Consider the following 18545-nt stretch of genomic DNA (forward strand, 5'->3'; position numbering starts at 1 on the left):
CCAGAGCGCCCGCCAGTGTCGGCTCCAGCCCCATAGCGCCCACCAGTGTCGGCTCCAGCCCCAGAGCGCCCGCCAGTGTCGGGTCCAGCCCCAGAGCGCCCGCCAGTGTCGGCTCCAGCCCCAGGGCGCCCGCCAGTGTCGGCTCCAGCACCAGGGCGCCCGCCAGTGTCCAGTCTGGCTCCTGGCTTTACCGGCGAAACTCAAGCTCCTCGCCTTGCCGGCGCCACCAAGGCTCCTCGTCCTGCCGCCGCCACCCAGGCTCCTCGCCCTGCCGGCGCCACCCAGGCTCCTCGCCCTGCCGGCGCCACCCAGGCTCCTCCCCCTGCCGGCGCCACCCAGGCTCCTCCCCCTGCCGGCGCCACCCAGGCTCCTCCCCCTGCCGGCGCCACCCAGGCTCCTCCCCCTGCCGGCGCCACCCAGGCTCCTCCCCCTGCCGGCGCCACCCAGGCTCCTCGCCCTGCCGGCGCTACCCAGGCTCCTCACCCTGCCGGTCCCAGCCCAGCTCCTGGCATTACCAACGCCATCCAGATGTCTTGCCCTGCCGGCCCTAGTCCGGCTTCTTGCCCTGCCAGTTCCAGTCCGGCTCTTTGCTCTGCCGACCCCGCTCGGGCTCCTTGCTCTGCCGACTCCAGTCCAGCTGCCTCCAGTCCCACCGGCTCCAGTCCAGCTGCCTCCAGTCCCGCCGGCTCCAGTCCAGCTGCCTCCAGCCCCGCCGGCTCCAGTCCAGCTGCCTCCAGTCCCGCCGGCTTCAGTCCAGCTGCCTCCAGTTCCGCCGGCTCCAGTCCAGCTGCCTCCTGTCCCTCTGACACCAGTCCAGTCCAGCTGCCTCCAGTCCAGCTGCCTCCAGTCCCACCGGCTCCAGTCCAGCTGCCTCCAGTCCCGCTTGCTCCAGTCCAGCTGCCTCCAGTCCCGCCGGCTCCAGTCCAGCTGCCTCCAGCCCCGCCGGCTCCAGTCCAGCTGCCTCCAGTCCCGCCGGCTTCAGTCCAGCTGCCTCCAGTTCCGCCGGCTCCAGTCCAGCTGCCTCCTGTCCCTCTGACACCAGTCCAGTCCAGCTGCCTCCAGTCCAGCTGCCTCCAGTCCCACCGGCTCCAGTCCAGCTGCCTCCAGTCCCGCTTGCTCCAGTCCAGCTGCCTCCAGTCCTGCCGGCTCCAGTCCAGCTGCCTCCTGTCCCTCCGGCACCAGTCTAGTTCAGCTGCCTCCAGTCCCGCCGGCTCCAGTCCAGCTGCCTCCAGTCCCGCCGGCTCCAGTCCAGCTGCCTCCAGTCCCGCCGGCTCCAGTCCAGCTGCCTCCAGTCCCGCCGGCTCCAGTCCAGCTGCCTACAGTCCCGCCGGCTCCAGTCCAGCTACCTAGGGTCCCGTCGGCTCCTGTCCACTTGCCTCTCCAGCTGGCTCTCCTAAAACCCCCTGCCTTGTGTCTCCTGTGGGATCATCCATGGGTCATCACTCCCGCCCCTCCCTGGTAGTCCTTCCCACTGTTTGGGACGGATTCCCCGGCTGCACCCTGGCTTCCCGCTGGGGCGCCTGACCCACGGACCTACCCTGGTCTGACCCTCCAATCCCTCCCCTTGTTCCTGATACGTATGTGTGTAAAATCTATCTGTGTAAAATGGCCAACAGAGTCTGCCGCCACAGCTGGAAAAAATCCTAGAGGAAACATTGAGCCTTATAGCAAAGCCTGATATTTTTCTGCAGGTTTGACGCAGACTAAACAGACTAGACTAAGCCAGTGTAACTTAATAAACACTCCCTTGCCTGAACTCACCATGAGTGAAATGGAGAAAATGAAAGCACATCAGCACCGAGGAAAAATCAAATGCTCAAGACATAATCTTTAAAAATATTACTTATATTAAACATGCAACAAATATATAGCAGGTGTGCAGTGAAGCATTAATTAAATCCTTATTTTCCATTGAGCAAAGTAAATCATATACACCCACCGTTGTGTTCATTGCTCATCTATTTTTGTCTGAAAAATTATCTTTTTGGAATGAATTTCTTTTGGTATAATTTGTATCTTTTTTTTTTTTTTTGGTCAGTTATCTACAAAATAAACAAGAACAAATGACATTTGAGCTGAAGTTCAAAACAAGGCATGCTTATATGCTTCTGCGTCAAAACAGGGTCTGTTAGACAAAATATTAATATAAATAAAATTAAAGTGAAATATTCAGTTTCAGAATGGCCTATACTATAAAATGGCTTAAATACATTTGGGATATAGTAGGCATAAATGGCAACTTTCTAGTGCCTTATAATAGGCTATCTTCATGGCTTTTAAATTACAAAGAATATAGCTCATCCGCAAGATCGGATTTGGATCAGTACCAATTGGCCAATACCCGATCCAGCAAAAACATGCAGTATCGAACTGATGCATCCCTAATGCAAACTCTACACAGAAAGTTCCAACGGCCCAGCCATGACTCGAACCAGTGACCTTCTTGCTGTGAGGCGACAGTGCTAACCAATGATCCACTGTGTCGCCCATCTTTCAGGTTAATAACCAACATAATTTGTTTTTTAAACAAAACTTTTTAAAAGTCTAAATGTAAAATCATACGTTTCTTTAGTACAGCTGATGGTCCCAAACATTCTGTATTTTCTTGAAAGAATTCCATGTTAAAATTCAATTAATGTCATCATAAGACCTGCAGTGTATTGCCAAGAGCAGTGGACAATACTTTTGTTTTGCCTGTATCTGTTTTTTTAACTGTAAAATCCTGGTAGCCATTAACTTGCATTGTACGAATCACCAATGACCACTGTTTCAGCTAAAATTCTTTAGGCTCAATCAGGGGTGCCGCAGGGAATTCGAGTGTCATCGAGTGTCAGAATGTTGTGGAACTTCTATATAGGAGTTATTATTTTGGATTATGGATTGGTTTTTATTTGTGTTTGTTTTTGTTTTTTTTAAGTATGACGCTAAAACATGAGTGTGGTTATGAATGTGTTTAAACATCTGCTTGTTTGTTATAAAAATTCATAATGACAAAAACTATTAATTTGTGGATCTCCCTACTTCGGGGTACAGCAATGCTGCCATTGTAAATGGTGTTTTCTGGGAAATTTATTTACCCCTTGGTTTTGAATGTGGTCCTGAAAAATCTCAGTTTGGAGGGGTATCTACCCCTTGCCCTTAGCCCTACGCCTTCAAGCTAAAGAGAATTGAGACACCCCTACCCTTTCATGTAAACGCACAAAACAAGGGGTAGGGGTAAGGGAAAGAGCTAAGGGGTAGTAATGCGACCGGGCCTTAATGTTCCATTAAAGAAACTAAAAAAGTAATACATGGCCTAAAAGTGAGCAAATGAACAACACATTTCCCTTTTTGTATTATCTATCTCTTTAACATTAATTGGCTTATAAAAGACACACTGGAATATAAAAACAGCATAATAAAACAAAAAATCCAGAAATCTGTATAAATAAACACAAGCCAACTTCTATATTCGCGCTCTGATTTATGACTGTGGTACAGTATTCATTTACTCACGCTGACCTGCACTAGTAACTCTTACATCAATCATGATATATTTTTTTATGTAAACATGGGATTTTTTTAGTCATAAGCACCCTCAGAACGTGACGGGCCATTTCAGCCCCTCACTTAGTTCCCATTTTTGTAGCACTGCCTCATCCACTGGAAATCTTATTGGTCTGAAATTTCAAAACTGTATATTAAAGGAAATTACTCAGGAAATTACTCACTGCAGTGCATCTTGCTGACACATGACAACAGTAGCCGGCTGGAGATGAATAATGGGACCTTCGTCTTTACTTCAATTGGTAGTGGCAAATGTGGAGTGACTTAATGCAGCATGAAGTTCAACTTTCAATGCCAAACTTGTCGCTGTCACTCTTGTAGCTGAAAGCCAAAAAGAGAGCCAGTACTCAATGAAACCGAAAGAGTCTTGAGTGATTCACAGCGTGAACAGTGATAAGCAGTGTAAATGATCTTTTTAGGTCACCTTTTATGCACACACAAGACTGTGGAATTTCAGCTTTTGCAGCCTGGTCCTGTTTTAAAATCTAAACATTTACCTCAACAGCTTTGAGTACAAACCAGGTCTTCACAAATTATATTCTTTCTCTTCTAGTGAAAGTTGATCCTTAGTAACAGTGCAAATCAGATAATAACTGCTTCTGCTACATTTAGAGAGATAGAGGCGGTAAGCTGTGGTGAAAAGTAACAGAATTAGCTTGTTTTTTTTCTCCCTCTACACATTTTCTCTGCAAAAACTTGATGAGACTACAAAAAAACACTATAACATTTATTTATGCCTAGATTTTCAGTCTAACAAGCATTTCAAACATAAAGGATGTATATTTTTACTGGTTATACTTTGGCAATAAAACATCAATAAACATTTGACTTAATCTTATTTGTTAAAATGCATTAAGAATTTGATTAATTGCTTGATATTTACTAAAATTATTGACCGTAACAATGCTGTCATTCTCTTTACTACTGGTTATAAAACAAAATGCATTTAATGCATAATTGCTCATTCAGCATTTTAACTACAAAATTATATCAATAAAACAAGTTGTAACGTTACAGTTACCTCAGGTTAGCAATCAAATGTCCATAAACTCATTAGTCTGCTAGTAAAATAACTGCAGGGAGGGGTATTTTACTATGTACTGTGTGTGAACAATTACATATCTATTATATATTAGAGTGAATTCATCATTACATATAAATGTTGTCTCTTGTTTGCATAATGTTGTCTGTTGCCCTTATTATTTAACCTATGTTTTTCTAAATTTATGATGCAAGTTTTTATTGCAGCTGAAAACAGGTCTTATTTATGCGTTTGTCCACTGTTGGGAAAAGTTACTTTTAAGAGTAATTAATTACAATATTGAGTAACTCCCCCAAAAAAGTAACATTAAAAAGGGCATTACTTACTGTAGTTACTTTTTATGGAAAGTATGCATTACATTATCTTTGAGTTACTTTTGTATTTGAATTACTTTTTCCATAACTTTGCTGAGGCTTGATCTTTCAGAACATACAGCTTTTTCTGTCTCTTTTTTAAATAGAGGAGTTCTGCTATTAACAATGCTCTCAATTATTATTACTTAATTTTTTAAGTAATGCGTCACTTTACTTTACAAAAGTAATATTCCTTAACTCATATTACTTCAAGTGGTGCTCGCTGCAGAGCCATTTGAGGAGAGCTGAGCTCCAGCGAGGGGGAGCTTAAGCTTGAGCTCCACCTTTTTTGCACTTCTTCTACGAGTGATGTCACTGGGGGTAGGGTTAGGGGTGGGGTTGGTGTACGCATTAAAACAGCTTACAGGAGGAGGAGTGACAGCTCATGCTCCCCCTCGCTGGAGCTCAGCTCTCCTCAAATGGCTCTGCAGCGAGCACCCTCTCTATTACTTCCCACATGGAAATAACCTATGATTTATGCACATATATGAAACCTTTATGCAGTATATATGCACATATAAAATATATACTCTGCATATATACATATAAACATACATACATAAATATAACACATATAGGCAAAATTGAGGTGCATTTATGTGCATATACAGGCCAAATAGGTCTCCTGTATTGCTTCTTTATATCCACAAACAATATAAGCCCTATATGTACATGCTCTGACCATGTTCAGACTTCTTTAAAACTGCTTTACTCACTATTTCAGAAGATTTATTTATTTATTTATTTTTTTGATGAAATTATTTGCTTGGTGATTCATAAAATTCAAAACAACACCTACCAGAAATGTATACTGTATAAAATGATTAAATGTGGCCCATGGCAATATAGTGAAATTGTATGATGTAAAACAATCACTGAAAAACTATAGTTTGTTCTTTAACTGTTCACCTACATCTTAGATTACTTGCATCTTATTCAAGTAATAATGCTCATAATAATGCTTTTTGATTTTTGGGTGATCTATGTCTTTTATGGTTTACGACTTCCAATATGGAGCAAAAATATTCCCTAAAACTTAAAACAATTAAACTAAGAAAAGTTTGGGAATGTTTTTCACTTGCGTTCAGTTTCATGCACCTTTATCTCATTCCAGCCACCAAAACAGAAACAAAGACAGATGGCGCATAGCAAATCAGCAAATGTGCTTTCACAATGTGGACACACCAACAGCCTACATTCACACCCACCTACACAAATACCAAGAGCAGCAGACACTGAAAAACTCTATATGGAGTGAGGGGAATTTCAGGTGATCTGTGGACTGCTCATTGGGTCTATAGGATACAAGAGTAATCTTGAAAAACATTTAAAATATTTGAATAAAAAAACGGTGCGAGCAGTCCTTCCTGAATCAGTTTGTATTCATAACAAACACAAAGCACTCAGAGCTGTTGTCAGTACCGAAATCCCACCCATCCTGCCACCTGCTACTCATTCATCTCGCACTTTATTACGGGCTGTAAGTAACTATGGCGACTGGCCAGGTTGGCAGGTGAATGCTGAGGTCACTGAGGTGGGCGGGGTAAAGCCTCATGCCCCAGACATCACCGCACCACACGCACTTACACATTAACATCTCCACAGAAACAACCTCTGCCCTTCCAGCAGAAGCCAGAGATTTACAATCTGCAAATAGATGCTTCCATAGTCAAACACACCCATACAAGGCAGACTCTGAGAATGACAAATCTATAGCATGCTGTAGGTGTGTTATGGGCTCATGGATCTTTTTATTTGATTCTGGGGAAAAAAAACACACAATAATTTTTTTTATTATTATGTTAAATGGCGACGCGGTGGCGCAGTAGCTAGTGCTGTCGCCTCACAGTAAGAAGGTCGCTGGTTTGAGCCTCAGGTGGATCAGTTGGTATTTCTATGTGAAGTTTGCATGTTCTCCTCGTGTTTGCGTGAGTTTCTTCCGGGTGCTCCGGTTTCCCCCACAGTCCAAAGACATGCGGTACAGGTAAACTGGGTAGGCTAAAATTGTCCGTAGTGTATGAGTGTGAATGAGTGTGTATGGATGTTGTTCAGAGATGAGTTGCGGCTGGAAGGGCATCCGCTGCGTTAAACATGTGCTGGATAAGTTGGTGGTTCATTCCGCTGTTGCGACCCCGGAATAATAAAGGCACTTAGCCGAAAAGAACATGAATGAATGAATATTATATTAAATGCTCTTGTGATATAAATTTGTATTTTCATCATTACTAAAATCTTTAACGGTCCTATAATTCTTTGGTGCTTTTAAGCACCATAACACTAACACTATCTAATATGCATTTTAATCTTGCTTAAACAGGTAACCAAAAAAGTTTGTTAAAACATGTTAACAACATAGTAACATGCTATTAACATGATAGCAAAGATGTGCTAACAATAAAAACAGATGATAATGCTTAAAATCTATAAGCTTGTCAGTCTATCTATCTAAAGCTTGACTGTATGACTTTCTAAAACTTCAGACTTTCAGCTTTAAAACTGTGTGAATCTTTAAACTAAATGAAACTGAAAAATCTCCTTCAAGCTTTAAAAAGTATCCCCTACTTGCTAGTCAGACATTCTCAGTCTTAGATCAAAGTTTGTCTTGATGATATATAGTTCAAAATGATGTTGAATTTTGATTTTTTTTTTCTATTAATGTCAAAGTCTTTACCGTCACACATCATTCAAAATTCATTTCATCTTAAAGTGTTAGTTCAAACAAAAATGTAAATTATATTATTAAAGACCTTTGTCTGACTTTGGAATGAAGATTACATTAAGATATTTTACAGTAGGTGAAATCTGACAGCTCCTTCCTCCTTCTCGTATTCCAAAGACTAACAAATGTGTCAGAAATTTGGAACGACATGAGGGTGAATAATTAATAACATAATTTTAATTTTGGGTGAACTAACCTTTTAATTTTTCACATTATACAATTTTGTCATGTTGGAAAAGTACATTACAAAACAAGGCTTTAAACATTGTTTTAACATGTAAAACTGGCTTAATACAATAAAAAGTTAAATAAATTATGCTTTATTAATATTATTATTACATTCTCTTAACTCAATCCATTGCACTCAAATGAGTTCATAATCTTAGAGGTCAATAAACCGTAAACATTATGAAAACAAAAGCTGGTGTTGCTGCCAACCAGGACAATGACACAGCAGGCTTGGTAACCACGGGCACAATCTAGCATATCTTTGTTTACTGCCAAATACACACACTGACACACACTCTTCAAGCGAAAAAGCGGGAGAGACGAGCATACGAAAAGAACCATATCGACCATATCGAATTGGCAGAATGTGGCAAGCGTGAGAAAGAAGTGAAAGAAAATAAATAGAAGACACAGACAAGTTCACACGGTGATCAAAGTAATGCACGTTGTTTTCTAAATTACAAACAATAAACAAGATAAATTCTTAATTTCAGATTATATATGGACATTTTTATTAAATACATTAATATTTTAAATGTGTTCAGATAATATATTTTATGAATTATGATTCATCTTTTTTTTGTAGGTTATTTAAATAATTACTACTTTTTACCAATTGCTGTTATTAGTTTTTTAAACATACATTCAATCATTATGTTGGAAAACAAGACAAAAATAATATTTTTTTCAGTGCATGCAGCATTTTCATGCCTAACCCTCACAAAAGCCTCTTTTCCCTCTTATTTCTCGGTTCTTTCTCTTTCAGTCATTCTTTCATTATTCAGTGAAGAAACACAGGTGCACCTGTTTCAACTGACTCCTTTCAGAAGAGCTATAGTCAAACACACATAATCCCCAACTTCACAGACACACACACACACACACACACACAGTAACACCCACCAGCTTGCTCACCGTGCGACACTGAATGTCTGCCCTTTAAAAAGAGAGGAAGAGAGAAAAGGCAGTCAAAAGTCATCCGTCTTTCTTCCTCTTCAGCTGTTATTGTGTTTGCAGTGCGTCACCTGGTGGAAAAAAAATTAGGGATAAAGAGCCCGTGGATGGAGGGAAGAAAGGCAGAACGAAATCAAAGGATGAAAAGGGATAGAGGGAACGAAAGAGGTGGAGTGAACACAAAATGAGCAAAATAAAGCAGAGGATGTTGTCTAAAGTGAAAAGAGCTTTTTAAAGCTGCCCTCCCCTTTAAACGGCTCTTCGGGCCTGTGTGAATGTTCACTCTTTCTGTTCTCAAGCTCAGCAGACAAAGAGAGAGGACGGAGAGGAGCTAACAGACCAGTGAAATGAGGGCTGAATCAGGACAGTCAGAAGAGTTTACCGACTGAATATTTGAGGAACACCAAATTGTTCCAAAGGGTTGCAAAAAACAAAAACACACATAAATATGTAGAAGTAGGCCAACTGAAGTATCAAAACAACGCTGGCACACAACAGTTAAGCTAGTTTTTTGGTTTTTCCAGACTTATCGTACACAATGTTTATTAGTGTACATTACTCCAAAAAATAAAAATTAATAATAATAATAAATCTTTGTAATGTTGTATTTGTATGATGAACAGGGAGAGATGTCATTCCAACTGGTAAATGTGTCTTTCATGTCTAATGCGAAAGTGAAAGCATGCTGAACTATTACTAAGAGCTGTTTATTCGTTAGGAAAATTGACCGAAGTTACCATCAGATAATTTTTCCATATTTTAATCTTATAATATGTTGTGTTAAGCCTGTTGTTTTGTTCATTTTTGCACTGACAGCTCGAAAAAAAGATCAACATTGCATAATCTGATGCAGTCTCGGTTCATATGCTATGTCTCTCTATAATTTAAGACTATAATGCATAATTCTAGCCAACGTTTCTTTAATAGATTGATTAATTCAATAGATAGATAGATTTTTACAAAACCTGACAACTGAAATGAGGCTCTGTATGAGAGAGTCTGTCCTCTGATTTTTATTTGGTGACTATGTCTGTGGGCGTCAAAATTTAATCATTTGACCAGTGTCTTCAAAGATGATTTTTCAGCTTCATTACTCCAGTCTTCAGTCACATGACCCTTCAAAAATCACTAATATTAATTATTATTGTTGCTATCATAATTTATCAAAATTCAACACCTGATTGTTAAGCTCAGATGACTTTGTGACAAACACAGAGCATAATATAAAGACAGAATGTGCGGCAAGTTAAGAGCCCGTATTATGGATTCATTGACTGGCACACCTAGGCTCTCCCCCATATATCTGTGAAGGCTGTCAGATATGTGTGTGTGTGTGTGTGTACGCGCGGGCGGTGACAGCTCTCACGTGCGCTCGTTATAATCAATATGAATAATCAGATGAACTGAATAATAACAAATAACTGATAATAACAAATAATCATATTAGATTACAAACAGCCCGACAAGTTGTTGTTTAGCACGTGTGCAGAGGCTGCAGTTTGGTGTGTTGTTGAAGCGCAGAGGGAGACAGAAAACAGGAGCGTTTTTTTCGCAATGAGATTGATAAATGATTGGGCCAAGTTACATGTGTCCTCGTTCATTAACCGACTGCAGCTAAAAGAGAAGAGAGTTAACCCCGAAACTAATATTATAAGGCCCTGGAGTAACAAGTGAATCTCCCCTACTATCTCTAAAACAACCAAGAGACAGAGCAGGAAAGGTTGAAACATGCAAGTCTTTTCCTGAGGCGATTTGAAGCAAAATACACAATAACACTCAATCAAACATATCTACATTGATACAGAGTTATTTAAGGCACAGCAATACCACATGAAGAAAGGACGGACTTTGAAGGAATAAACAGTGTGAGGAGAGCTCCATTATAGTGCACTGGGCAAGTCTAAACATGTTAAGCCTGTTTCACACCGCAAGCGAAAGCAGTGCGTGAGCAGAGCGTGCGCAGCGCGTATGTTGAGCAGAAGCAGCACGCAGGCGTTTGCCTTTCACACCAGCTGCGTCTGCAGTGCGCAGCTCTTCGCCAGCTGCTGCAGAGATCAACCTATCTGTCTATTCTATTTAGTTACCCATGTCTTTCTATATACAAATACACTTTTTAAACTTTTCATCTGCACCAAGGCCCGTGGCAACTTCCCTCCTATGCTGTTTCTTTAACCTGCAAATGTTTATTTTACAATTTTTATAGATCAAATAGAACTGTATGCTTCTCAAACTCTATGAGAAGTGTCTACAGTCAGACGACAATCGCCTGTGATATCATGTCATTTGGTTTTTGATTGTCAGGTTGCCGTAGGGCTAGTTATAATAATATTTATACAATATAGTTAAAATGATATTTATACATGATCAAACCAGTGTTACTTTCTCCGCTTTAGTGATGTCCAGCGGCAGAATAACAGCTCGTTAATTCATGCTCGTGCAGAGGATGAGACGGACAAAAGTAATCAATGCATGCCCTTATTTTACTTATTTTCGTGTTGTTCACAGTGCAAACAGCTCCCCGTAAGAATAACTTGAGTGAACATAAAACAAAGCCGAATAAAACTTTCATCCTCTGCTTCAGCTGCACAGCACACAGCGAGCTCACATAATCCAGCATGCGTGTCGAACTAAACTACCCACAATACACTTCGCTATGGACTACAACTCCCCTAGATATTCTATTTCCCCGCTCCTGAAACACTAGCCTACAACTTAAGCAAAACTGATACTAAAATTGTTTTACATTTGGTTTTAGAGTTCGGGCCTAAATAAATGTTTTTTGCCGTTTTTAATCGTTTAGGTTCATTTGACTATATATAATTAAGTTGACATTATTAACGCATTTATTGGGTAAAATTGCTACTTTTTACTGTCATTCATTGTGTTTTGGTCATTATCAATGCACAGTCACTTTAATTGAGCATGAGCAGTGCGGCAAAAATAGACCCAGCGCCGAAACTATCGCTGCACTGCTGCTTCAGCGACGCTCACGCCTTGCTCTGACGCGCTGCTGCTGCGTGCGGTATGAAAGCTCTAAACTTTTAACATGAATGCCGAAAAAACACGCTCTGCTCACGCTCTGCTTACGTGCTGCTGACGCTTGCGGTGTAAAACAGCCGTTACGCTCACGCGGGCGCGCCAGGAATGTCTGTACAATTACGTAATTTATCGGCTTAAAGATATCGGCCTAATTTAGACATCGGATCGATAATGATAATCTTAAAAATAGCATTTATCGACCGATAACAATATGGCCGCCATTATATTGTGCATCCCTAAAATAAATCAGTATACTCTTTTCTATATAAAGATACCAACACAGTTATTAATAAACATCAAGCATAAAGATTTACTTTTATATTCGCTGTCTTGCAGTTTCCTCTAATTAAATCAAAGCTGTAACATACTCTTTGAGCATGTGTGTGGTTTTCCACACTAGCAATCATGCTGAGCACATTAAAGTACTCACAACAGCTCTTTATACTCCTCTGAGACTTACAGAAAGGGGAGAACGGCCAAGAGAGAGACTGTGTCTTCCACTGCCCACAGGGTTGGTCAGTTTGTCTGAATTCCCCACAGCAGCTCATATCTCACACAGTATGACCTCACACCGTCCTACATACACACACAAACACACACTTAAACAAGTGAGCTAACGGTAAAGAATGGGACACAGTGCCCAAAGGGGACAAAACATTCTGCCCACAGTGTTGAATATGCCACAATGCAGTACTGTCTTCCACTTCCTCCCCCGTTCGGTTCAGTGTTTTTCATTTAATGGGGATTTCGCTGTGGCTTGGAGACAGAGATACACAATGCCATTTGTTTCTCACAGGAAAATGGATTAAAAGTAGCCTTGGTGTCACTGAATGCAGCAATCCATCAGAGCCTGGTTCACTGGTGTGAATGCACTGCCACCTACTGGATGAATGACACATTCAAGATAATGGTAGCTTACTCTGCTACTATGACCATTTTTGTCATGACTGTAATTGTCAAAAGCAAGTTTCCCCATTTGTTACCAAAATTAACTTTGTAAACTTGAATAATACCACAACAATCAAAACAAAAACTTGTAACTACTCCATGTAGGCCTGTGAAAAATTGTAAATTGCCTTGGTCTTCATGGGCTGCCAGCAAACTTGTCTGCTTTGACCCTCAAACACTTAAGTCAATTGAGCTTGTCAATATCCTATTTTGAACATGAGATTGACGAGCCCATATGCTTTAACATGATGTTGATAAACAACTATAGTGTTTAAAGCACTTACTGAAAGACCATTGGTTTTCATTCTATGGTTCGTGGCCCTCCAGTGGGCCATAACGACAATGCAGGGAAGCATGCCAGACGTTAACATGATATTGTTAATATGTAAAAATATCTAGTCACCCAAAGTAAATTGTAACTATATGTTCACTATTTAATTTTTTTGATTTTTTTTTATATAAAATTGCCTATTATTATTTTTTGCATAGTGGAACTTTGCAGAACAAAACTTCAACATTTTTCTATTTGAGTAATGAAAAATGACTGAAGTACTACAGCCTAAATTTGATTCCCGGCTCGAGGTCCTTTGATGATCCTTCATCTTTCTCTCTACGCCACTATCCTATCAATTAAATATTTATTTTTAAAACAATCGAGTAATGTGTCAATGTGGAAAAATTTAAAGTCATTTATAATATCACCAATTATGGATATGGATTCGTTTTCTCACTTCCTAAAGTGAATTAATAAAAATAAAACTTCAAAATCTACAATACAAAGGAGTCTTTATGATGATTAGCATCACTATAAGCGCAAACATAGTGGTTCAATCAGAAGGTTACTTATGGTCATTATGAATGATAAACAAGAACCAAACAGTGGAAAATTTTTAAATATATAACATAAATGTTCTGTAAATATTGTAGTCATGTTTTAATATACAGTTGAAGTCAGAATTATTAGTCCCCCTGTTTGTTTTTCCCCAATTTATGTTTAACGGAGAGAAGATTTTTTTTCAACACATTTTTAAACATAATAGTTTTAATAATTAATTTCTAATAACTGATTTATTTTATCTTTGTCATGATGATAGTAAATAATATTTCTCTAGATATTTATCAAGACACTTCAATACTGCTTAAAGGGAAGTTTAAAGGCTTATCTAGGTTAATTAGGTTAACAAGGCAGGTTAGGGTAATTAGGCAATTTATTGTATGAAGATGGTTTGTTCTGTAGACCATTGAAAAAATATATAGCGTAAAGGGGCTAATAATTTTGACCTTAAAATGGATTTAAAAAAAAAATGTGTTTATTCCAGCCGAAATAAAACAAATAAGACTTTCTCCAGATTAAAAATTATTATCAGACATATTGTGAAATTTTCCTTGCTCTGTTAAACATAATTTGGGAAATATTTAAAAAAGAAAAAAAAATTAAAGGAGGGCTGATGTTTTTTTGTTGTTGTTGTTGTTGGGAACAACTGGTCATGGCAAAATATGTACTTCAGCAAGACTTTTGCACAAACTCATGCTATGATCACTGAAGCTCTGAAGGTGTATCTAAATGCAATGAATTGACTTAATTAACCTCGGTAGAAATGTGATTAGTTCATTTGACTAACAAAACATTACTTATACTAGACACAAACACACACTTATTTTAAATACTCATACAAGTATTGTATTTATTTATTTAGATAAATACCTCTTTCATATGGAAAAACAATAATCTGAAGATATTTGATGTAATCCATTTTCTGTGCATGACAAAAAATATAAATATTTTTCATCACATTTTTCCCTTAATAGAATTCAGAGAAAATTAAAGTCAGATTGTCCCATGCAGGCCACTGGTGTGGCTCATAAGCCTTGCTCTGCTCCCACGGTTCTGGGCATTTTTATTACAGCTTTGAAAAGTTATGTCATTCAGCCCCCATAAAAAACATCCATTTTCCAAGAGCATGCGGGATGGATAATCTGAAGTTAGGCAAGACAAACAGATTTTTCTTACCAGTAGTGTAACACAAAGCAGACAGAAGAAAAAAGGATAGCGTTTAAAATTAGACTGATGTAGGCACAGCTTATAAGTATTGTTGATCACTAAAGAAGTCTGTATCATCTGCCTGATGCTAATAGTTCTCCAGATCATGTTTAAAGTTTCTACTAAACACATTGGAATTTTGCTGTTAATAATCACTCACTTTGGCTAACTTCAGTTGATGTAAATCTGAAATATAAATAAATATACAGTGCAAGCAGATAAAAAAACATTTGCTTATTATATGGTGGGTTACAGTCTTACTAAATTTAATTTAGGTCGACTACTGTCCGTTATCTTGTGTTGCAGTTGCCTCTAGTACATTTTTTAGAATATATAACCCCTCATGGGGGCAGGTACGGGCCTGTACACGTGGGAAAGTGACATCAGTGCATACTCTCTATACAGTATATAAACAAAACCCTGAATTCCAAGTAAATTACATAATTTGGAATTACAAGAAAAGGCAAGTTTCTATCTTGCAATAAAGATTTATAATCCACAATTTTGACTAAAAAGTCTGAATTCTGAGTTTACATTTTTGTAATTTATTAATTAACAATTTTGAGTTTATTTCACAATTCTCAAAATTACAGATTACTTTTCAGTTTGGAGTAAGAAAAAAAAGGTAACAATTACATTTTTGTTTCATAAAAAAGGTGAACCTTTGCTTTACTTTTGAAACAATAATCGCATCAAAAGGACCTCTACATGCCTTATGGACATATCAAGCTGAAGGACTTATCTTCACCCTAATCTTGACAAGAGTCTTCTTCCTTCCTCCATCAACAAAATCTCTCTTTACCCCAGTAGAAGGTCAAGCAGTCAATGCCTCCAGGTGTGTTCAAACTGACCATCTCTCATTTATGAGTGACATTTTGGCTGACAGATCCTGTTGATTTATCCTTCACAACATAAGATAAATAGCTCTTCATTGACAACTACAATATAGCAATCCAGGCCAGCTGTTTCATGTCTAGACTAAAGTAACCCCTTCTTTATTAAACTACCATCATCTAACAGTAAAAAGAGACATTTTATCAAAGGATCTGCATAGGAAGCAATGCAGGTGAGAGTCAGTGTTTAGTTACTCAATTTGTCTTATCTATTAATAGTGGCATAAATATTCAGAATTTAAATCTTCTATAGTCTATGTTTATCTATAGATCTCCTTATAATAAATCTTGCTAATATCACAAAATAAGTCTAAACAGTTTGGATTTCAATCATTTGTGAGAAGCACATTTGTTTACAATCAAACTTTTACTTTGGCATGAAACTGTTGTTGTTGCCACAAGCCACAACGATCATTAGTCTTATGGTGAGTTTGTAAGATATTTTTCAAATGTATTATTATAAAACTGTCAACTTTTTCTGTGGTGATTTGCATTAGATGCTCTTTAAGAACAGGTGAAACCAACTTGCATGACATACAGTTTTATAAAAAAATTTGGGCACCCCTCTGTGGCTGCATATTTATGTGCTCTTTTTTTCATAAGAGAAGATTACAGTCAAATGTCATTGGGCTTCTAGAGAAAGCTAGATAATGTCATGTTTTTTAGACAGAAATACGCCATGTTGCAGTATTGAAATTGAATTGAAACTGAAAAATAGACTATGCAAAAGTTTGGAAACCTTCCCCTCCAGTCAGAAATAAAGTTAAAAAAAATAAAGGCCACAGGAACAGTTCTTTTGAAGAAAAGATGTGCTAGACCAAGAAAAATATCTGAAAGGCTAAGGCAAAGAATGGCTAGAATGGTCACAGACCACCTCCAAAGAGCTCCAGGAATATCTTGCTGCTAATAATGTCACTGTAAATCATTTCAGAGTTAACCACATTCTTCACAAAGAACAGCTCAATGGAAGGTAATGCAGAAGAAGCCTTTTCTGAGAAAGAAGTCATTTGAGGTATGCAAAGGCTCATCTAGACAAGCCTGAATCATTTTGGAAAAATATACTGTGGACAGATGCCACAACCATAGGAGTTTTTTTTTTTTTTTTTGCATGGCAGAAATAAAACACAGCATTCTAGAAGAACATGCTCCCTACTGTAAAATATGGTGGATAATCCATCATACAACCAGTATCAGCAGATTCTGAAGAACAATGTTCAGGATTCAGTCAAGAGGCTGAAGTTACGGCAGGGTTGGATGTTTCAGCAAGACAATGACCCAAAGCACAGTTCCAAGAAATTCCTGCTCAGACATGATACAATGTTCTAAAATAGCCATCCTGGTCCCCAGACTTGAACATCATCGAAAACCTATGGATTGATTTGAAATGGGTAATTCATGCTTGGCACTCATCAAACCTGACTGAACTGGAGAAATTGTGCAAGGAAGAATGGCCCAAAATTGTATTCCATGTGTTGATTAAATAAATGTTATGTCAAAACTGAAATGTTGCTTTTTCCATAGGGGATAAAATATATCCAAATGGAATTTGCTGATTTGAAAGTCCAGCAGGTTATGGCTGGCATTTATAAAAATTATCATGGGTGCCCAAACTTTTGCATAAGACTGTAGATTCCCATTCTCTAAATGTAAAAATCAGTATCTAATAAATATTTCTGGATACTCAAAAGTAATAGAGAAAAAAATATATCTGGCTGATAAGATTATATGTGCATCTACTGTATCTAATGGACACTTTAGTATCCACTGAGGTCACAATTTACTGCTTGTGAATGGGTGTAAAGTGACAAAGCCAGTAAGTCAGATGACAGTAACCCCAAAAACATGGGGAAAGTAGTATGTCTGATTTTGATTCATACTACCCATATTTATACAATTTACAACATATTTTTACTGGTCACAGAGTAGTTATTATAATGTGAAACAAAAAATCAATAATAATAAATAAGCAAGAGAGCATGCTGTTTCCTGTTTCCAGAAAAGGTCAGAAGACGCCATCATTCAAAGAAGGAGGGCACCAAACCTGGAACACTTTGTTATACAGTATGGTTCAATATCTACTGCACAACTTTCAACACTTTCAAGTTGTTGGCAGACAATTTAGACGTAATGTTTATGCTATTCAAACCAAAATCTATCAGCTACATGATTAAGTAGTTAGTTTATGCTGTTTACTATTTAGCAGTAACAAATAACAGCTTTGTGTGAAACGTTCGCGTTACTAACATAGCAGCTTCAATACAGCAATGGATTGTGTTTAACTTACCGGTCTTAGAGAGGACAGAAGCAGGTGTTGAAATCTGAAATACAATTTTTTTTTACCAGTTCACCACTTAGTATCAAGTTAAACCTTTATTTAAAACCTAAAATTCAATCAACTGACGGTGTTTATGAAAAACGTTATGAGGAAAAATCCTTTATTCGGTTGAAGCTGCCGTCTCCATGCCTTTTCCCGGCTGGATACAGAATGACCAATAGTATCACCAATAGGACGTGAGAGAAACTTTCATTGGTTGAAACAACGAAAGGGATACGCCCTACACTAAACGAATCAGTTGAGTGAACTATTCCGTGACTCACCCAAACAAAGTAATCTTTGCTCACTCATCCTGCATTACAAAATCACTCAACAAAGCCGAAAAATACTAAATAAAAATAGATTTTGTTTGTAAAACTAATAAATAGTCCCTCCCCATTATTCAAAACATTTAGGTGTATTGATTTCCGTTTCGTATTTTACTACTAATCAAATTACCATGGTTAT

General features: G+C 38.7%; 1 protein-coding gene and 1 long non-coding RNA gene across 4 annotated transcripts in view; both read right to left on the minus strand.

The window, feature by feature from the left end:
• Nucleotides 1-18263, minus strand: part of sema3b (sema domain, immunoglobulin domain (Ig), short basic domain, secreted, (semaphorin) 3B) — a 116530-nt gene extending 98267 nt beyond the window's left edge. The window contains exons 1-3 of one of the 3 annotated variants that reach the window (XM_087263701.1): nucleotides 18048-18263; nucleotides 8804-8913; nucleotides 3711-3867 (exon numbers count right to left, since the gene is read on the minus strand). The gene's annotated coding sequence lies outside the window, so the exon portion shown is untranslated. The remainder of the gene's footprint in view (nucleotides 1-3710; nucleotides 3868-8803; nucleotides 8914-18047) is intronic. The other 2 variants (XM_087263700.1, XM_087263699.1) reach the window with 2 other exon arrangements.
• LOC147842651 (uncharacterized) overlaps nucleotides 1-18545 on the minus strand; it is a 464331-nt gene that overhangs the window by 195739 nt on the left and 250047 nt on the right. The window lies entirely within an intron of this gene.

The sequence above is a fragment of the Danio rerio genome, chromosome 8 (assembly GCF_052040795.2).
Source record: "Danio rerio strain M-AB ecotype USA chromosome 8, GRCz13ab, whole genome shotgun sequence".
Classification (NCBI taxonomy): Eukaryota; Metazoa; Chordata; class Actinopteri; order Cypriniformes; family Danionidae; genus Danio; species Danio rerio.